This window comes from Ictidomys tridecemlineatus, chromosome 11, assembly GCF_052094955.1.
Source record: "Ictidomys tridecemlineatus isolate mIctTri1 chromosome 11, mIctTri1.hap1, whole genome shotgun sequence".
Classification (NCBI taxonomy): domain Eukaryota; kingdom Metazoa; phylum Chordata; class Mammalia; order Rodentia; family Sciuridae; genus Ictidomys; species Ictidomys tridecemlineatus.
The window spans coordinates 72,038,923-72,060,362 of record NC_135487.1 but is presented as its reverse complement, the minus strand read 5'-3'; the positions used below and the strand labels follow the sequence as shown (position 1 = coordinate 72,060,362).

The following is a 21,440-nucleotide window of genomic DNA, read 5'->3' as shown; positions in this document are numbered from 1 at the left end:
ATATTACAAATAGACTTGATCAAGTAGAAGTCAGAACATCAGATAATGAAGACAAGGTTTATCAACTTGAAAAGAGTATAGTCAACACAGAAAAGATGCTTAAATCCCATGAGCAATCTATTCAAGAGATATGGGATGTCATTAAAAAACCAAATTTGAGAGTCATCGGGATAGAAGAAGGCACAGAGATTCAAACCAAAGGAATGGACAGCATATTAAATGAAATAATTGTAGAAAACTTCCCAGAGATGAAAGATGGAATGGATTGCCAAATCCTGGAAGCCTACAGGACCCCAAACATTCAAAACTATAATAGACCAAATCCAAGACACATAATTATGAAGATAGCCAACATACAGGACAAGGAGAGAATATTAAAAGCTACCAGAGAAAAGAGACAGATTACATTCAGGGGTAAACCAATTAGGTTAACGACTGATTTCTCAGCACAGACTTTGAAAGCGAGAAGATCCTGGAACAATGTATTTCAAACGCTGAAAAATAATGGATTTCAACCAAGAATACTGTATCCAGCAAAATTGAGCTTCAGATTTGACAACGAAATTAAAATCTTTCACGATAAACAAAAGCTAAAAGAATTTGCAGCAAGAAAACCAGCACTGCAAAGCATTCTGAGCAATGTACTACAAGAAGAGGAATTGAAAAATAGTGCCCAAAACTAACAACAAGAGGTATCTCAGTAAAGGAGGAGGAAAATAACCAAAAAAGTAAAACTAGCCAAACTAAAATAAATAAATAAAGAAGCATGACTGGAAGTACAAATCATATCTCAAATGTAACTTTAAATGTTAATGGCCTAAACTCACCAATCAAGAGACATAGGCTAGCAACCTGGATCAAAAAAACAAATCCAACAATATGCTGCCTTCAGGAGACTCATTTGATAGGAAAAGACATACACAGGCTGAAGGTAAAAGGTTGGGAAAAATCATACCACTCACATGGCCCTCGGAAGCAAGCAGGAGTGGCCATACTCATATCAAATAAAATCAACTTCAAACCTAAGTTAATTAAGAAGGATAAAGAAGGACACTATATACTGTTAAAAGGGACCATCCACCAACAAGACATAACAATTATCAATTTGTATGCACCAAACAATGGAGCTGCAATCTACATAAAACAAACGATCCTCAAGTTCAAGAGTCAAATAGACCATAACACAATAATTACGGGTGACTTCAACACACCGCTCTCGCCATTAGACAGATCCTCTAGACAAAAACTGAATAAAGAAACTATAGAACTCAACAGCACAATCAATAACCTAGACCTAACTGACATATATAGAATATACCAACCATCATCAAGTGGATACACGTTCTTCTCAGCAGCACATGGATCCTACTCAAAAATAGACCATATATTATGCCATAAGGCAAATCTTAGTAAATCTAAAAGTGTGGAGATAATACCATGCACCATATCTGACCATAATGGAATGAAATTGGAAATCAATGATAAAAAAAGGAAGGAAAAATCCTACACCACATGGAAAATGAACAATATGTTATTGAAGGATCAATGGGTTACAGAAGACATAAAGGAAGAGATAAAAAAATTCTTAGAGTCAAATGATAATACAGACACAACATACCGGAATCTATGGGACACAATGAAAGCAGTTTTAAGAGGGAAATTCATATCCTGGAGTTCTTTCATCAAAAAAAGAAAAAACCAACAAATAAATGAACTCACACTACACTTCAAAAACCTAGAAAAGGAAGAACAAAACAACAGCAATTGTAGTAGAAGACAAGAAATAATTAAAATTAGAGCAGAAATAAACGAAATTGAAACAAAAAAAACCATTGAAAAAATTGATAAAACTAAAAGTTGGTTCTTTGAAAAAATAAATAAGATAGACAAGCCCTTAGCTATGCTAACAAAAAGAAGAAGAGAGAGAACTCAAATTACTAATATACGGGATGAAAAAGGCAATATCACAACAGACACTACAGAAATACAGAAGATAATTAGAAAGTATTTTGAAACCCTATATTCTAATAAAATAGAAGATAGCGAAGATATCGATAAATTTCTTAAGGCATATGATTTGCCCAGATTGAGACAGGAAGACACACACAATTTAAACAGACCAATAACAAAGGAAGAAATAGAAGAAGCCATCAAAAGACTACCAACCAAGAAAAGTCCTGGACCTGATGGGTATACAGCAGAGTTCTACAAAACCTTCAAAGAAGAACTAATACCAATACTTTTCAAACTATTTCAAGAAATAGAAAAAGAAGGAGCTCTTCCAAATTCATTCTATGAGGCCAACATCACCCTGATCCCAAAACCAGACAAAGACACTTCAAAGAAAGAAAACTACAGACCAATATCTCTAATGAACTTGGATGCAAAAATTCTCAATAAAATTCTGGCGAATCGAATACAAAAACATATCAGAAAACTTGTGCACCATGATCAAGTAGGATTCATCCCTGGGATGCAAGGCTGGTTCAATATACGGAAATCAATACATGCTATTCACCACATCAATAGGCTTAAAGACAAGAACCATATGATCGTCTCAATAGATGCAGAAAAAGCATTTGACAAAATATAACATCCCTTTATGTTCAAAACATTAGAAAAACTAGGGATATCAGGAACTTACCTCAACATTGTAAAAGCTATATATGCTAAACCTCAGGCTAGCATCATCCTAAACGGAGAAAAACTGAAGGCATTCCCTCTAAAATCTGGAACAAGACAGGGATGCCCTCTATCACCACTTCTATTCAATTTAGTTCTCGAAGTACTAGCCAGAGCAATTAGACAGACAAAAGAAATTAAAGGCATAAAAATAGGAAAAGAAGAAATTAAATTATCGCTATTTGCAGATGACATGATAATTTACTTAACAGACCCAAAAGGATCTACAAAGAAGCTGCTAGAGTTAATAAATGAATTCAGCAAAGTGGCAGGATATAAAATCAACACGCACAAATCAAAGGCATTCCTGTATATCAGCAACAAAACCTCTGAAATGGAAATAAGGAAAACCACTCCATTCACAATATCCTCAAAGAAAATAAGATACTTGGGAATCAACCTAACAAAAGAGGTGAAAGATTTATACAATGAAAACTACAGAACCCTAAAGAGAGAGATAGAAGAAGATCTCAGAAGATGGAAAAATGTACCCTGTTCATGGATAGGCAGAACTAACATCATCAAAATGGCGATATTACCCAAAGTTCTCTACAGGTTTAATGCGATGCCAATCAGAATCCCAAAGACATTTCTTGTAGAAATAGATAAAGCAATCATGAAATTCATATGGAAAAACAAAAGACCCAGAATAGCAAAAGCAATTCTAAGCAGGAAGTGTGAATCTGGAGGTATAGCGATACCAGAGCTCAAACTGTACTACAAAGCAATAGTAACAAAAACAGCATGGTACTGGTACCAAAACAGGCAGGTGGACCAATGGTACAGAATAGAGGACACAGAGACTAATCCACAAAGTTACAACTATCTTATATTTGATAAAGGGGCTAAAAACATGCAATGGAGGAAGGATAGCATCTTCAACAAATGGTGTTGGGAAAATTGGAAATCCATATGCAACAAAATGAAATTGAATCCCTTTCTCTCGTCAGTCACAAAAGTTAACTCAAAATGGATCAAGGAGCTAGATATAAAAACAGAGACACTGCGTCTGATAGAAGGAAAAGTTGGCTACGATCTACATATTGTGGGGTCGGGCTCCAAATTCCTTAATAGAACGCCCGTAGCCCAAGAGTTAATAACAAGAATAAACAAATGGGACCTACTTAAACTAAAAAGTTTTTTCTCAGCAAGAGAAACAGTAAAAGAGGTAAATAGAGAGCCTACATCCTGGGAACAAATTTTTACCCCTCACACCTCAGATAGAGCCCTAATATCCAGAATGTACAAAGAACTCAAAAAATTAAACAATAAGATAACAAATAATCCAATCAACAAATGGGCCAAGGACCTGAACAGACACTTCTCAGAGGAGGACATACAATCAATCCACAAGCACATGAGAAAATGCTCACCATCTCTAGCAATCAGAGAAATGCAAATCAAAACCACCCTAAGATACCATTTCACTCCTGTAAGATTGGCAGCCATTATGAAGTCAAACAACAATAAGTGTTGGCGAGGATGTGGGGAAAAGGGCACACTTGTTCACTGCTGGTGGGACTGCAAAATGGTGAGGCCAATTTGGAAAGCAGTATGGAGATTCCTGGGAAAGCTGGGAATGGATCCACCATTTGACCCAGCTATTGCCCTTCTTGGACTATTCCCTGAGGACCTTAAAAGAGCACACTATAGGGATACGGCCACATCAATGATTATAGCAGCACAATTCACAATAGCTAGACTGTGGAACCAACCTAGATGCCCTTCAATAGATGAGTGGATAAAAAAATTGTGGCAGCTATACACAATGGAGTATTATGCAGCACTAAGAAACGACAAAATCATAGAATTTGCAGGGAAATGGATGGCATTAGAGCAGATTATGCTAAGTGAAGCTAGCCAAGCCCTAAAAAACAAATGTCAAATGTCTTCTTTGATATAAAGAGAGCCACTAAGAATAGAACAGGAAGGAAGAGCATGAGGAAAAGACTAACAGTAAACTAAGACGAATGGGGGGAGAGAAAGGAAGAGAGAAGGGAAAACATATGGAAATGGTAGGAGACCTTCAGTGATACACAAAATTATAAGAGGTTATGAGGGGCAAGGGGATGGGGGGAAAAAAAGGGGAGAGAATTGAACAACAGCAGAGGAGGTAGAGAGGGAAGATGGGAGGGGAGGGGAGGGGAGGGGGGATAGTAGGGGATAGGAAAGGTAGCAGAATACAACAGTCACTAATATGCCATTATGTAAAAATGTGAGTATGTAACAGAAGTGAGTCTGCAATTTGTATTTGGGGAGTTCAAAACCCAATTGAGTCGAATGTATGAAAGATGATATGTCTTGAGCTCTGTAATGTTTTGAACAATCAAAAAAAAAAATAAAAAATAAAACTGCTCTTCACTACCCATTAAGAAGAAAAAATTATGTACTTCACAGTTTTATTTTGCATATTAGTTTTAATAGTAAAATAAAATTTTCTCATGTTTCTTTCTATTTGACCAATGTGGTTGTTGGTCACTTTCCACAAGAGCTCATCATGACTTCAATAATTTCCATGACTAAAATATGAATCTCAAATATTTTCTTCACATTGCTATTTAGTTTTGTGCTTTAAGTCTTTTCTAGAAATCATTTAATATTGTCTTAGTTGTTTCTCATTTCTTTAATTAAAATTGTTTCCCTTAGAGATAGACTCTAATATTCTTTGATAACTACTTTTGATTTTTAAAATTTTCTTCAATGAAACTGATAAGACACAAACTCCTTTAAAAGGAACCATAGTAAAATGCTATTAAAATGAAAGTTGCCTCATTTTATAATTTCCTATCCTCACGTTTCTCAATAATATCACTGATTATTTTCATCCCTATACTGACTACTTTTACCAGCCCCAGAGAGTATTGCAAGGAAAACAGTGCCAGCTATATCAAGAATCTGAGAAAACATTGAGGGTGTCTTCTTTTTACATGTTTTAATCTCTTCTCTTAGTTGATTTATCTCTTTATTTATTGCCCCAGATGTCTCTCTAAATCCGTCAGTAAGCAGTTCTTCTTGGACCTGTAAAAGAGAAACAGTACACTTTCAAGAATCCCTGGTTATTAACTGCCAGAGTTCTGGATTCGACAAGTTCAGCAGTTAACACGTGTGTCTATTTCTCTACTCCTTAGAATATTCTTTGGTATTTCCAGACCTTTGACCTGAAGAGGGGTGTATCCAGGGCACACTTGTGACATTTCCTCACACTCACTGGAGGTAGGGAGGGATTTTATTCTAGCACAAAGGATGCTGTGTTGGGGAGAATGAGGTTGAATTCTGATTGATTCTCACATCCACCAAGGTGGCATGGCTGTGATCCTCTAACAAGTCATGGGAAATGCTGACCATGTAGAGGACACTGGTCATCAAGCTCCTGGTTGTGACACAGGTTTGTTTTACTCTACTTGTATCGATGAATCAGGAAGAGACGGAAGCAAGTGGAACAATTTTTTTTCTCAACCAAGAGATTTTACTGGGGAGGCTGCCCAAAGGGGAAGAAAAGAGAGGCAGAGAGCAGAGAGAGGAGAGGAGGGCAGAGAGAAAGAGAGCAGAGCATGAGAAAGAGAAAGAGGGGCAGAGAGAAGAGAGAAGAGGAAGAAGGCAGAGAAAGTAGAGCAATTTCTGATCTTTCCCTGTCCTAATTTTATATGAGGCCAAATCTGATGCATGCAGACCAGAAGGATCTGTTCCAGGTCTCTTGGATGGTTGTGCCAGAATCCTCCTCAATTGGGGCACATAATCTCAACAAAGAGTAATCCACCACCCTGGGGGTTATTATCTATACCCTCTAAAGTCTATCAATATAAAAAGGGCTGGAGTCTCCTAGATTTATAGGCTTCATTAGGATCCAGGTGCACTTGAGGTATCCATATCAGTGAAACATTTACCTTCTGAGTGTCCCTTTGGAATGCTGTCTGTATCTAACATTTTGTCCCATCCCATCCTGAGAAATCAGGCAGTGTCTGTCACATCCTGCCAGGCCCTGTAGAGACTCACCTTCAGCTTGTGCTCCAGCATCCTTTTCTGCTCTCTCAGAATGTTCTCTCTTTCTCTCTCCATCTTCTCGTAAAGCTGTTCCATATTTTTCTGGAAGCTTCTCTCTTGGGCCTCCATCTTTTCCTGCTGCTCCTTCTGCTGCTGTCTTAGCAGCTCCTGTTCCTTCTCATCTGCCTCCTTCTTGGCCTGCTTGGCTACTCCACAAAGGTTTTAGAAGAGAGAAGAAACAAAAGGCTTGCATTCTAGCCTCCTAGGTTAGCACACCAAGGTGATTTCAGAAAAGGCAAGAAGGAAATCTCTCAATTTGCCCAATAGCCACAACAGCAAGAGTATGTTTGCAAATGTGATGGAAAACTATTTGCTGGACTCCCCTCTTGCTCTCAGATTTAGCAGGTCATGTGCTCCATAGCAGGAAGAAGCTTCTGATTTCAGGAAGGTTTTCTTGCCCCTACAATGGACACCACCACCACAGGCTGACATATCTTTTCAAGAATCCTCAAGGCTTCTGAATTCACTGTCAGCTGCTCATTCCTGTTTTCCACTAAACAAATGGGGGACTTCATTAGATTCAGATGCCATGGTCACCTGTAACTCAGAAAAGCCACTCAGTGAGTAGATCTTGAAGTCATCTCTGATGGCTATTCAAGGTATATACATGTTAATTATCTGCTTGTGGAATTTTTACATTAACTTTCTACATTTTGTATGTTTTTAAAAGAAAAAACATTATCTAGCATGTCAAGTCCTGGTACAGATGATTTGTGTATCTTATGTAATATTTCCAATAAGGACTCAAAAATGTTGTCTGCCAAGAGAAGGAAATGCCAGGGATAAAAATAGGGAGGGAAGAAGTCAAATTATTCCTGCTTGCAGACCATATGATCTTATACCTAGAAGATGCAGAACATTCCACCAAAAGACTGCTAGAGCTGATAAATATATTTGGCAAAGTAGCAGGTTACAAAATTAATATACAGAAATCAATAGGTTTCCTATAAAAATCAGTAAATCTGCTGAAGAAGAAATCAGGACAACAATTCCATTCACAATAACCTAAATAAAAATTAATTTAGAGTAGATCTAACCAAGGAGATAAAACACTTCTACAATGAAAACTATAGAACACTGAATAAAGAAATTGAAGAAAACCCAGAAGATGGAGAGAACCCTATGATCATGGATCATCAGGCTTTATATTAATTATAATAATTAGAATTAATTCATTATATTAACATACTACCAAAAGTAATATATATATTCAATGCAATCCCCATCAAAATACCAATAATATTCCTCACAGTACTTGAAAAAAACAGTCCTAAAATTCATTTAGAAGAATAAAAGATCCAGAATAGTCAAAACAATTGTAAGCAAAAAAAAAAAAAAAAAAAAAAAAAAGCAATGCTGGAGGCATCACAATACCTGACTTTAAATTATACTACAGAGCTATAGTAACAACTACATGTTACTGGCATAAAAGCAGGTACGTGGAACAATGGTATAGATTAGAAGACACTGAAACAAACAAACACACAATGATGCACTTGTCTGATCCTTGACAAAGGTGCAAAAACATACATTGGAAAAAAGACAGCCTTTTTAACAAATGGTGCTTGGATAACTGATTATCCATAGGAAGATTGAAGGTAGACCCTTAACTCTTAGCTTTCACAAAAATCAACTGAAAATGCAATGAGATGGACATTGTTACCCTAAGTACATGTATGATTGAACATATGGTGTGATGCTACACCATGTACAACCATAGAAATGTAAAGATGTGCTGCAATTGTATACAGTGAGTCAAAATGCAGTCTGCTGTCATATAGACCTGATTAAAATTAATTAATTAAAATTTTTAAAAAGACCTAAGAATTAGACCAAAACCTATGAAAACATAGGGTCAACACTTCAGCATACAGACACAAGCAATGACTTTCTCAATAGGGCCCCTAAAGCTCAGGAAATAAGGCCAAGAGTTAGTTAATGGGATGACATTAAATTTAAAAGCTTCTGACCACAAAAGGAAACAATTACAAATGTGAAGAAAGAACCTACAGAATGGGGAAAATTCTTTGCTAGCTAAACTTCTGACAGAGGATTAATATCCAGAATATATAAACTAAAAATCAAACAACCCAATTAATAAATGGGCAATTGAACCAAACAGATGCTTCAAGAAGAAGAAATACAAATGACAAACAAATACACAAAAACATGTTCAATATCATTAACAATTATGGAAATGCAAATCAAAGCTACACTGAGATTTCATCTCACACTCGTCAGAATGGCAATCTTCAAGAACACAAATGCTAATAAATACTGGATAGGGTGTGGAAAGGAAGGAACACTTTTACATTGTTGGTGACAGTAAATTAGTACAATCACATTGGAAATCAGTATTGATGTTCCTCAAAACACTGGACATGCAACCACTATATATGACCCAAGTAACCACTTCTCAGTATTTACCCTGAATAATTAAAGTCAATATTATGTAGTTATACACACATAACCATGTTCATAGCAGCACAATTCACAACAGCCAAACTATGGAACCAGCCTAGGTACTCATCAACAAGTGAATGAATAAAGAAAATGGGATATATATGCACACTGGGGCTATATTCAGCCATACAGAAAAATGAATTCTGTCATTTGCAGGAAAATGAATAAAATGTGAGATCATTATGTTAAGTAAAATAAGTCAAAGTCAGAAGGTCAAGGGAAGTGCCGAGGAGTTAAATTGACCAAATTATATTATTACATTGTGTGCATGTACAAATATGTAACAACAAATCCCATCATTATGTACAACTATAATGCACCAATTTTAAAAAAATATGTGGAGAGAGAAATAGAAAGAATTGCCTAAGATTTTTCAGAACAGAATGAGGAAAGCAAAGCACTGGTGTCAGAGCCCTGGGAATATTAACATTTTTGGGATAAATGGAAGCAGAATGAGAAATGGTAGAGATGAACACTGGTTAGAAAAAAATTTAAGCATACAAAAATATTTGTTCTCTCATTAATTCAATGAATATTTTTTGAGTACTTGTTATGTGCTGGACACTGTTCTAGAGATCCATGATCAAACAGTGTAATAAATGAAGGCAAATTCCTGTCTCAAGGATCTCTATTCTAGAGGGGAAACAGATACTAAACACAACTAATCAAGTGTGATCTGATAATGATAGGTTTTCCAACGAACATAAGCAGGGAATAAGGTAAGGACTCCATAAAAAATGAAGCAAAAGGAAGATTGTCATTGACTGTGTTGAGGACAGGTTTAGGAAATTGTGGGAGGCCAACCTTAAGGGTGACTGAGTTACACTCCCCAGCTGAGCGCCGAGGCGCTCAGTCACAGAAATGGATGTGTCTTGCTACAGCCCCATGGGTGAAGCTATGCTCACCTGCTCCTTTGTAATATAACCCCTTGCCCTGTTTAGGATAGAATCTTCCATGGAAGTGCCTTATATGTGTGTCCCCTTCTCTTACTGTGCCCTTGGGTGTGGCCTACCCAGGTGTCAGTCAACCTGCTGACAGTGGACATCATGAAGACAGACTCAGCCCCCTGAAACCTGACCCCTTGCCTCATTTGAATAGCTTCTCCTCAATAAAAGGGGTCAGCACGAGCTCTCTTTCTGCAGACCCTTAAGGTCAGAGGAGCCATCACAGCAACCCCAAAGAAAAAGGTATTTGTGTCTCTTGTGTGGTTATTTTGTGCAGCCCAGTTAGCCCAGTTTAACTAGAGTGACCCCTGAGCCTTTTAGTCTCGAGAAAAGAAACCCGGCAGGAAATAAGTCAGGAGACCACGAGGACAGGAGGAGGGTGCACACCTTCCGCTCCCTGCTGTCTTTGCACCAAAGAGAGCAGCTGAGCTTTGGGGGCAAGGAGCCCCTCTGGATAAATACCATGGGACCACTCCCAATGGCCTTTCACTCTCCTGCGCAAACCCAGAGTGGAATTTGTCTTGGGGAATTCCTTGATGTTTTTAGTTGAGGGACAAGTTCTTGGGTGGCTGGTTCTGCAGCGAACTCACATAGCAGGGGCTCTGCAATCAGCACACAAGTTCTCAGTTGCCTTTGCTCATTCTTCTGCACCTGGCTTCTCTGAAAACCACTGTTGTTAGAAGCCAAAAAACAAACAGATATCACAACTATGCAAGAAGCCAGTTATGACAAATAGAACTGAAATGGAAACTGCACTCAGTTCTTCCTGCGTTAACTATTGAGGTTTCACACTATTTCTGAAGGAAGCAGGAAAAGGAGTCTGTGAGATAAGGCACGGAATCTGAAGTTGCTCTGTCATTTCTCACAGATCAGCCCAACTTTCCCTGCCAAAGAACCTACCATTAAATCAGATGTTGGCACAATACCACATCAGTGATGGGGTCACCACACTCCCCAGGGTACCACCCCACTCCTGGGCATTCTGAGTCCCCTAGGAAATGGGTTCACTGACTTGCACAGAGCTTGATGGGAAAGCCCGTCATCCTTCTGGGGACAGTAAGATGCACTTGGGGAGAGTCATGTGTGGGGCTTGATGTGCACTGAGTGGTCTGCATGTGGACAATGTGCAGTGTCTCCAGGCCACCCTCAGAGGCTCTCCTTTACACAGTTGCACCATCTGTCAGGGATTGTACATTTTAAGTGAAAGAAATTTTAAATTTGTGACTTGATAACAGATTTCACTGTTGGAAATTGCTCACTCCAAGCCCTCCCCAGTACCACTGAAAAGCGAAATAAATTGTCTTGGAATAACAGATCTTTCTTTTCATTTCTTGAGGGCCAAAGATCTCACAAAATCAAAATTGACACTTTGGTATAGAAGTGGACAGAGAGGGTTTGCTCATAGCTACTATATCAAGGAGAAAGCAGGATCCACACAAGACCTCAGCACCCAAAGTCTGTCCCTGGTGCTTACCAAGGACTAACATCAGAGCAAAATCAGGGATTTTCATCCAGTGCAGGTGCATCCCTAAGCCTCTGGGATCCAGACAACTGCCTACCTCCTGTGGTCATCCCTGCAACTGCAAGTGTCTCTCTGGTCTGCCAACTGGACCTCAAGATCTGCTGTCTTTTTTTCCTGTTTTCAGTAGGATTTGAGGGAAAGAGAACCAGAACTGGTAACCCAACCTGCTCTGATTAGGGAGTGAAGGTGACTCCTCCAGGCCAGTCTATATTTGCTTTTTTCTAACTCTATTTTCAGTGTTCCATTTCTTCAAAAGACTATCTGCTGTCAGCTACCCATTCTATTCCTCTAGCCTAAGCCGTCATCATCACATTAGTGACATTTGTAGAGAAAACTATAATTTCTAGGGCAGCCACCTGTTGAGGGAGGGCATGGAAATCTTAATGAGACTTCTCTTCTTCCAAAGGTAATGAGCTGCTCTCAGTTCAGTCTTTGTGCCCCTTCACCAGATAATTAGTGTGATATAAACGATCTTGAATGTCATTAGAATGAGAATGTTGGGGCTGGGGGTGTGGCTCAAGCGGTAGCGCGCTCGCCTGGCATGCGTGCGGCCCGGGTTCGATCCTCAGCACCACATACCAACAAGGATGTTGTGTCCGCCGAGAACTAAAAAATAAATATTAAAAAAATTCTCTCTCTCTATCACCCTCTCTCACTCTCTCTTTAAAAAAAAAAAAAAAAAAAAAAAAGAATGAGAATGTTGTTATTGGGGTACTCTGTTTAAATATTAGGTGTTCTCAAAGATCCCATTATCCTCTCAACTCAATCCTAGTTGGTAGATATTTTGATGATAAACAAGCATAGTTAGTCCTTCATCCCCTGACCCTAGTTGTCCAGTATTTTAGTGTTCATCCTAAATAAGGCCAGAGAAACAAGAGTGAGTATCTTGGCTTTTAAGATGTTATTATGCATCTGACATAAGCAAGGCTTCACCCAGATTAATCAGTTAATAGAATTCCTGATGAGCCACAACAGGTAATGGTTAGTTATCAGCTGCATTCACATATCATTAACCCATTGCTGAGCAGGTCAAATCCTTCATTTAATAGATTTGAATATTCAGCTTTCTCCTTGATCTCGTGAAATGACTGCATTTCCCCATTGTAATAATGAGATTGACCATGTGACTTAGTTTGTCAATGGATTCTTTTGTAAGGGAGGAAGTTTCTAAGACATTTCATATTCATATCAGCCATTATGTTCCATTTGCACCTTGGAGGAGGGATACAAACTCACTTTAAGATTGTTCTTTTAAATTGAGGACAAATGGAAAGGACACAAACTTAGACTTGAACCTAGCCCAGAACCTGGAGCTTACCTTCTATAGTCAATTGAGTTACATGAGTAGGAAATAGGTAAATTCTTATAATCCATTCACTTATATTTTCTGATATCATACAATAATATTGTGGTAAAACATGGCTAAGAAAATTTCCTGCCTCTCTTCCAAAAAAAATGCAGCTTCCCCCAATAATTCAGTCTGCGTAGATTTTCACGCCTGATTTTCTTTGGCTTGGCAATTTCTGGAATATTGTAGGAAATGTTCATAGAAGGCAAACCAAAGGAGGGTGGAGCAATTCCTTGAGTACCATTAGGTATGGTTCTGTCTGTTGACCAGGGAGAAATCCCAACCATATGGCAATCAAAAGGATAAATAGAAAATTTCTGAATGCCAACAATGGGGAGTGTACTGGCAAAAGAAACCTAGATGTTGTATCTCTAATAATGCTTTCCCATGCTAAGAACCTTGATTTGATGACCACACAATGTATACATGTATCTAGCTAAAGACCTCACTGTACACCATAAATATGTACAATTAAAATAATAATTAATAAAATCAATTATAGACATCAAAACAAAATAAATTATACGTATCAAAAATTAATTTCTAATTAACCATCTTTTGGAGCATGTTTGCGCATGGAAATCATGTGATTTCTATTACTTCTCTGCCTTTATGTCTTTTCTTTTTGGAAATATAGTGGTGAATATGACCCAATATCCACCTTCTACATATTTCAGTCTGTATTACAAGTAGATTTAGCTACTTTTGTGAAGAATAAAAATTCCATGAAATTACTGTATGAAGATAGTTTTTTTGTTTGTTTGCATCTTTTTCTTTTTAACTTTTATATGTAAGTTCAAAGGTAAGAGCCAGATGGTATTGGGTCTCTGCTTGATAAAATCAGTGGAGGTATATGGCTCTTCTTGAAATGTTGCTCACACTAGACTTTCAGTCACTGACTCAGTGAACCTGAGTGGGATACCAAAATCAAAAGTCATATTAATCCTTGTTTTTCAAGATTCAAGAGCAGGCAGGCCAGCATCAGTGAGTTGCAGAAGGTGCATAAGTGAAGGGAGATGGCAAAGACACATTTGCCAGTACTCAGGCTTCAGCAATTCCATGCAGATTTTCTTCCCTAGATCCTCCCAAGTCAGATATATGGACATTTCTTTATGTAACTTTTACCATTCGCTTAAATGTCCTTGGCATATAAGTAGAGACTGTAATATTTCAAGTGCTTATTACTTAGAATTATTGGTTGGGTGGCATAATTGTTAGAAAATATGTTGATAATTTTCACCTTTTTACTTCTCATTTTGTTCAGTAATGATTCGATAAGTAATAATTTTTGAAAAACATTAGAGAATAAAAGTGAGCAAAGAAGATGAACAGTTCCTCAATTTAAAATTTTACATGTCTGTTAATTGGGAGAATTTTCCACAGAATACCTTCACACATTCAGTATTTTTTTCCTCCCTCCATTCACCCATGCTTATGTCTGTCCCCATATGGTTGGATATACTTATAACTGATATGACCTCATGCCTCCCTAGAGAAAAGGATGTGAACAAGGAAGATTGGATAATTAGACAATTATCTTGGAGGTTACTTGTAATCTGAGGGCAAACAGAGCTGATTGAGTAGATGGGAAGAGGAGAGTTGAAATTATTCCGTGTAGAATATCAAATTCTAGTTGCAAATGTGGATTTAAACATTAATGTCTCAGATTTTTGTGTCTCTGTCCCTCTGACATCATTAAAAGAGTATCCTTTATGTATTTCACATCAGTAACATACTCACAGACACTACCTGTGAGTATAGCCCTAGAGTGTGGGTGATTCCTCATTCCATGAGTAACAGATTCAGTGAGAATAACTGGAAAGAACATCTTCTCTGTTAGTTCCAGGATCCTACTCATGAAGTTTAAAAAGAGATACTTTGGCCTCCCCCTGTAGTCTGTGATATCTGATTTTTGATAGTGAAACACTTCAGTAGATTGTTGTTAACCTTTACTGCAAAAAGTACTCCTCATATATGCTTTTCAAATTTGCTGGAGATGGTCAGGTGCAGAATAAGAAGTTTTTAAATGTTGACTTTAATAATAAATAAATAAGAGTCTGTGGATAAAAGCTATGCATTTATATTTTTCTACTTATTATTATTCCTCAAAAGCCTTTAGAACTAGCATTAGTGCACAAAAGGAGAGAGAGAGAGAGAGAGAGAGAGAGAGAGAGAGAGATGATATCGATATCAGGAAGTGTCCAAGGCTGTGAATTACCTGATCATAGGTTCACCCAAGAGCTCTCTGAAGGTCTATGGCCAAGAATAGCCTGGATTCTGGTTATTAAATGGAATACAATAAAAATTTACAGGGCATGTAAAGAAGCAGGAAAAAGGGCTGGGGTTGTGGCTCAAGCGGTTGTGGCTCAAGCGGTAGCGCACTCGCCTGGCATTCGTGTGGCCTGGCTTCGATCCTCAGCACCACATACAAACAAAGATGTTGTGTCCGCCAATAACTAAAAAATAAATATTAAAAATTCTAAAAAAAAGAAGCAGGAAAATATAGGAAGTAATAAGGACATAAATCAGTCAATCACAATCAAAGCAGCACTTACAGAGATCTTGGAATGACTAGCAAAGAACATTAGAGGAGTCATGATAACTACATTCTGGTTATTCAAGGAGTTAAGGAGAGTTAAGGAAAGATATAAACAAATATCTGTATACTAAGACATTATTAATGTAAAAGCAAGAAAGAGTAATGATATCAAAAAAGTGAGTATAATTTGTTGGTTAGACCAAGACTCAGTAGCTGTAGTATATCAGCATTTCATTTAGCTGTCTTTAAACTTGTTTTCTAGAAATGGGAAATAATAAAACAGAGTAAGTCATGAGTATCATATTTCTTGGTTAGAAGGAGACATATGGGAGTAGGAAGAAAACAAGGAGAGAAAAACATGGTAGAAGAAAAACCACACAATGTGCAAGAGTTCAAACTAGCAGAAAAAGGTCAAGACAGTTAAACAGGAAGTAGTCTCCATTAAGATTTATATTTTCTGACATACATTTTCAGGTTCTCTCTCCACCACCACCACCCCTCTTATTGCTTTTCGATTTGAATAAGGAGGAAAAGGAAAGGAAAGGGGAGTTGTAGGAGAACAAGGATAGGAGATGGAGGGACAGAGGAGCTCCTGCCTATGGCTGGACCAATGAAGCTGGGGCTCCAGGCAGAGAGGAATTATCAGAAGCAGAATCTAAGTCACCTGCAGGCACACACAGTTCACTGTAAGCAAAAATGTTGCTGCTGTTACTAATGTGCTGCTACAGAGCCTTGAAAAGGGGACAGTTAGTATGTGTTAATGAAAATAATAATAATTTAAAAGCAAAAAGGAAAAAAAAAAACAGGGAGTTCAGGAGTGACGTAATAGTCTGAAATTGTGCTTCAAGAGGCTAAGCAATATGTGGGCCCAAAGAATTTGAATTTGGCAAATCTCCATTATTTCTAGAGAAGATCGATTTGACTAAATCATAAGCATGAGACTAAAGATTATGTTGCTTTCACAACTCCTCCTCTTTCACACAAGGTTTTAGTGTTTTCTCTTACTCTTATCAGTGGGCTGTTTACACTACATCTGACTTCCTGTTTTTACCTTTTTGTTAAAATAGCATATCTGTGGCTCTTTCTTAGCTGTGGTAGAAACTGTGTTGAGCAAGTTCCCTCGATGGCCAAGATAATCTGTGTTCCCAGTCAACAGAGAGTAGCAAGAGAAGGCAATCCCAAGGCATTTAAAACTCTCAGCCCTGCATCAGCAGATGGCATTTAGGGACACTAGAGTTTCCCTAACTCCTATCCCATATCAGGTTTGGCTGCAGGCTGCCGTGGCACAGGTGTTTTTAGTCTGCCACTTGTAAAAGCCTTCCCACCCTTTAGACCACATCTTGTCACAGGCTCTGATTCTTGGGGCAGGGTTTCTCTTGAACAGGGAGAATGCTGCTTTGATGAGAAAGTAGCATTCTTACCTGTTTTTTTGGACTTACTTTCTCTCCAATGTCCTGGGGACTTTCTAGACTTCCTTCAGCAGTCTGAAAATCAGGAGAAAAAAAAAACAATAGGCAATTTTTTTCTCAGTAGTTAGATTATATGAAACTGAAAGCACTGAGAGCAAGGCTTGGACTGAAAAAAAAAGAAACATTGTTTTGTGGAGTGAATATGCCTGATCTCTCAATTAGAGCTTCCTAGTTTGAACTTTGGAAGAGAACTTAGAGAATGAAGACCAGCCACATCATTTGAAATATACATTTATTTCACAACTGGAGGCCAGTTGGAGAAGCCTAGAAGGTGGAAGTAATATATTATTTGGGATTTTAATTTTCTAAAATAATGTGCACACTCACAATTGACCTATTCAGTCTTTTAAAGAGGCAGCAAGTGAGGGAAGGGGGTGTCTTGTGCATTTGTGGATCCTCAGCACCTGACCCAGTCAGTACCTGGCATTTAAGTACACAAGACACTGTCTGGAGGGACTCTGTTTCAGGCCCAAGGCAGACAGCTTTACATGAATTAATATACAACACACATATCCTCATGTTTTTATAGAAACTGAGGCACAAAAAGCCTAATAACTCTCAAGTATCATAGCATCAATTTCATTTAAACACAAGCATCTTTGATCCCAAAACTTTTTCTTAAAGTCCCTCGCTATAGTGCCTCTATTTGCTGAATGAATAATTGTAAAATTAACAGCTTTTTTCTTATAGAATATTTACTCACAGCTTCCATATGTTAGATGTTAATGCAGCCTTGTCTGCAACCAAGCAAAACATGTGGTATTGTCTCCATCTTACAGTGAAAACATGAAGGCTGGGAAGGTCCTTACTAAGGCTGCCCATGTTTCCTAAGCAAGTCACAGAAGTGGGAGGTGAATTTTCAACTCTAAAATGCTATTTCTCCTTCTCCTCATTGCTTCTGTAAGAAAAGAGAGAAGGGAGGAGGAAGGGACAATCTTACAAGGTTCTCTGCTGATCCTACTGTATTTTGTTTTTTCTCCACACCCAGAAGCTAGTGGCTGAAATTTGATTGGAAAAAAGTGATTGGAAAAAAGAGAGATGTTCTCTATTCTTTTCCATTTTTTCCATGATATTTCTAAAAGACTCTAAGTATAACTTTTATGTGCTTTGGGAGTTATAATGTATTTTTTTTCTCAAAACTGTGTCCTTGTCATTGTATTGGCATTAGGGGCAAGGACTGCTTTTCCAGTAACATGTTCACAGATGAAGCCTCAGCATCTAGAACAGAACTTGGCTCAGGAAGGATGCTCACTGCATGTGACCACATATAAAATAAGTCTGAATAAAAGGCTAATCCAACTTTTTTTTCACCAATTGGAACATACACACTTTTGAAAATGTAGATGCAATACAATGTCTATGTAATGCATTTAATTTAGTTATTATACTGTCCTAAAAAAAAAATCGTGTATGTAATGCTGATATATTGCTTTTCTTGCATTTTATAAAGTATTTTATTCAAATACTTTGTATCTTTTTTAAATATTTTCATTAGTATTAAATATATTCATTCCTTTAAAGCAAATTAAAACAATTTAGCTTTTTTTGAGAATACATCTGGCAATTGTTTAATATCCAACAGATATTGAATCTGTGTGGGATATTTACTAGTCCCTTTTTTTGATTCCCTTAATTATATAGCATGAATATAATTCTCTTTAAAAATATTTCTAAAAGTATAAGCTAGTATAAAGCCTTTTTAAAACACCTTCAAAGGCCCTGTTAAGAAGTTTTAACAAAAAATCCATTATTGATGGGGCAAAGTTGGTCAATGGGTATTAAATCATAGTTTGATAAGAGAGATAAGTTCTGGAATTTTATTCCACAGGGTTATAGTTTGGATATGAGGTTTCCCCCCAAAGCTCCTGTGTTAATGCTGGATATTCTGAGGTAAAGTGAGTGGATTGAGAGATCTGTAACCTAATCGGTTCATGCTAGTTTAAATGTACTGGGTGGTAATTGTGGGCATTTGAGGCATAGCTGGAGAAAGAGGGTCACTGAGGGCATGCCCTAGAAGGGTGTATCTCACTCCCCCACCCCACATTCTGGCTGCCATGAGCTGAGATGGTTTCCTCCATCATGCTTTGCCCCCATGATGTTCTCTCTCATCTTGGGCCCAAAGCAATGGAGTCAGCCGACTCTAGACTGAAACCTCTGACACCATGAGCCAAAATAAATTTTCCCCCTCTAATTTGTTTTTGTCAGGCATTTTGGTCATGATTTTTATGAATAGCAAGATTCCAGTTTTGCAAATATGTCACCACTTAGTTAGAGGCTGATTAAATTGTGAAGCTAATGAAACTTAAGTTTCAGAATTTCTGTCTCCCTGGAAGAGACCCTACACATGTGTTTCACCTGTTTTTCATAACATTTGCAAAAATAAGTTAGGTTGATTCATTTTCCAGTGTGGCAGTATAAAGAGTGTTGTAGAACCTCTTCCCAGAAAAAATTACTTGTCCATGTACTGTGCATGAACCAAACTGGCATGGAAGCCTTTGGGAGGAAAAATCTGGTATCTGGGAACTCCCAGCAGCACTCCTGCTGGTGAAACTGCCCAAATACAGAGTTACCTAGCTCTTCCAGGTTCTACACAGCAGTGGAGATGGGGTGACTTGCTGGAGCCACATAGCAACACAGCCTCTCAGAGATGGGTGTGGCTTACCAAGATGCCAATCAACCTGCTCAAGACACCATGAAGCAAGACTCCATCTGCTGAAACTTTATCCCTGCCTTTGATATACTCCCTTAAATAAATAATCAGAGCCATTTTGTAACTGTTCTGCTCCAGCTCCTGTATGCACTGGAAGAAACAATCAGGCACCCCATCACTTTCAAAACTATTTCCTGGCTCTGACTCTTTATTCTTCACTAACTACTTTATATTTTAATTTTCTCCATTGGCTTATCCCCTCTGAGCAGAAAATAGTTACCTGAGTATGGTGATGGCCACCCTGCAATAATTACTGCAATTATCAAAAATTATTTTTAAAAATTAAAAATTCTAGCACTTGTTTCAAAAGCGTACTTCAAACAATGAAATATTTTTTCAAAGGAGATCACCAGAATCTTACTAAGAAAAGCAAGAGCCTATGGTACAGAGATATGATCTGTTCCTTCCCCACCCAGTTCCATTTGACAAAGCTTACCTTGTGGGGTGTGGCCAAAAATCAGGGCCCCCCCTTTCTCTTCAGCAGGTTATTCACTGAAAGGGTCAGGTCATCTACATTCCTCAGCCCCTCTGTGATGTGCTAAATTTTGTCCCCTTCCCCAATAATTCAGATATTGAAGTCCTGACACCAGATCCTTAAAATGTAACCACATTTGGACATAAGGTCTTTAAAGAGGAATTAAGTTAAAAGGAGATCTGTAGGGTGGATTTTAATCCAATATATCTGGTTTCTTTAAATGAAGATGGAGGAATAACAATTTGAAGGCAGACATGTGAAAACAAAGAAGAGTGGTCTCAGAAGAAATGAAAGTATGATACCTTATCTCATGCTTTCTGGTGCCAGAATTGCAAGAAAATAAATCTGTTATTTTAATCCACCCAGCCTGTTATATTTTGTTACAGCAACCCTAGCAAACTAATGCTACCCATCACCAAGGGACAGACTTATTTCTAATGAGTGTGACCAGAAATCAGAGGCTTCCTACCTGCCATCCAGTCACTTCTCATAAATTAAAGGTTCTAGCTCAGGCATGGCAATAAAACAGCTTAAAATTCTAATCACACTTACCCTGATATATTTGTAAGCTGGAAGCTCTATGCTGGGAGAGGCAGAAGAAACCAGACCTGCCACTCATGTCCAGTGTTGAAGAAGTACTTCAGAGATTATGTTCAGGAAGAGAGACATTCCATAAAAACAGAGAGTTTTAAAGCTGTTCCCAATGGAATGGATTTCATTCTAAATGGAATATGGAGAAATTCAATGCTAAGGGAAATTTCAAAAATAATGGAGATTTTGGTGATAGATAAATAGAAGGAAGCTGATAACCCATGATTGCAACAAGTTAAACAATAGTTCAACTAGTTTTCCAATGAGAACCAGAGAAGGAGACCGCCTATAAGAGCTCTCGTAGAGTCAGAACAGGCTCAAAGACTGGCCTCAAAACTAATCTTGAGCAAATTTAACTAGATTAGATTTACAACAATTTATAAAAATTTGTAAAAAATTAGAGTTATAAGCCTGCAATTAATGGATCCTACTAGCTGAGTTTGATACCTATGCACAAAGACAGTTTATTAGAGAGGCAATACATGAACTAAGATCACCCTCCTAAAACCAGCCATCCTTTGGTGATTCTTTACATGCCTAAGGAGCACACTGAGGGGCACCTTGAGACTCTCATGAGCAAAACTTTAGTCAAGATCTTCTGACTGCCTTTTCAATTAGAAACTATACCTGGGCATGTCTTCCCAGTAGGCTCTAAG

General features: G+C 37.9%; 1 long non-coding RNA gene across 3 annotated transcripts in view; it reads right to left on the bottom strand.

Annotated features, from left to right (window-relative positions):
* Positions 1–5,064: 5,064 nt before the first annotated feature.
* Positions 5,065–21,440, bottom strand: part of LOC120890825 (uncharacterized) — a 90,701-nt gene continuing 74,325 nt past the window's right edge. Inside the window, exons 5-9 of one of the 3 annotated variants that reach the window (XR_013427888.1) lie at positions 20,746–20,913; positions 17,712–17,906; positions 16,979–17,023; positions 6,676–7,260; positions 5,065–5,700 (exon numbers count right to left, since the gene is read on the bottom strand). This is a non-coding gene — a long non-coding RNA (uncharacterized LOC120890825). The remainder of the gene's footprint in view (positions 5,701–6,675; positions 7,261–16,978; positions 17,024–17,711; positions 17,907–20,745; positions 20,914–21,440) is intronic. The other 2 variants (XR_013427887.1, XR_013427889.1) reach the window with 2 other exon arrangements.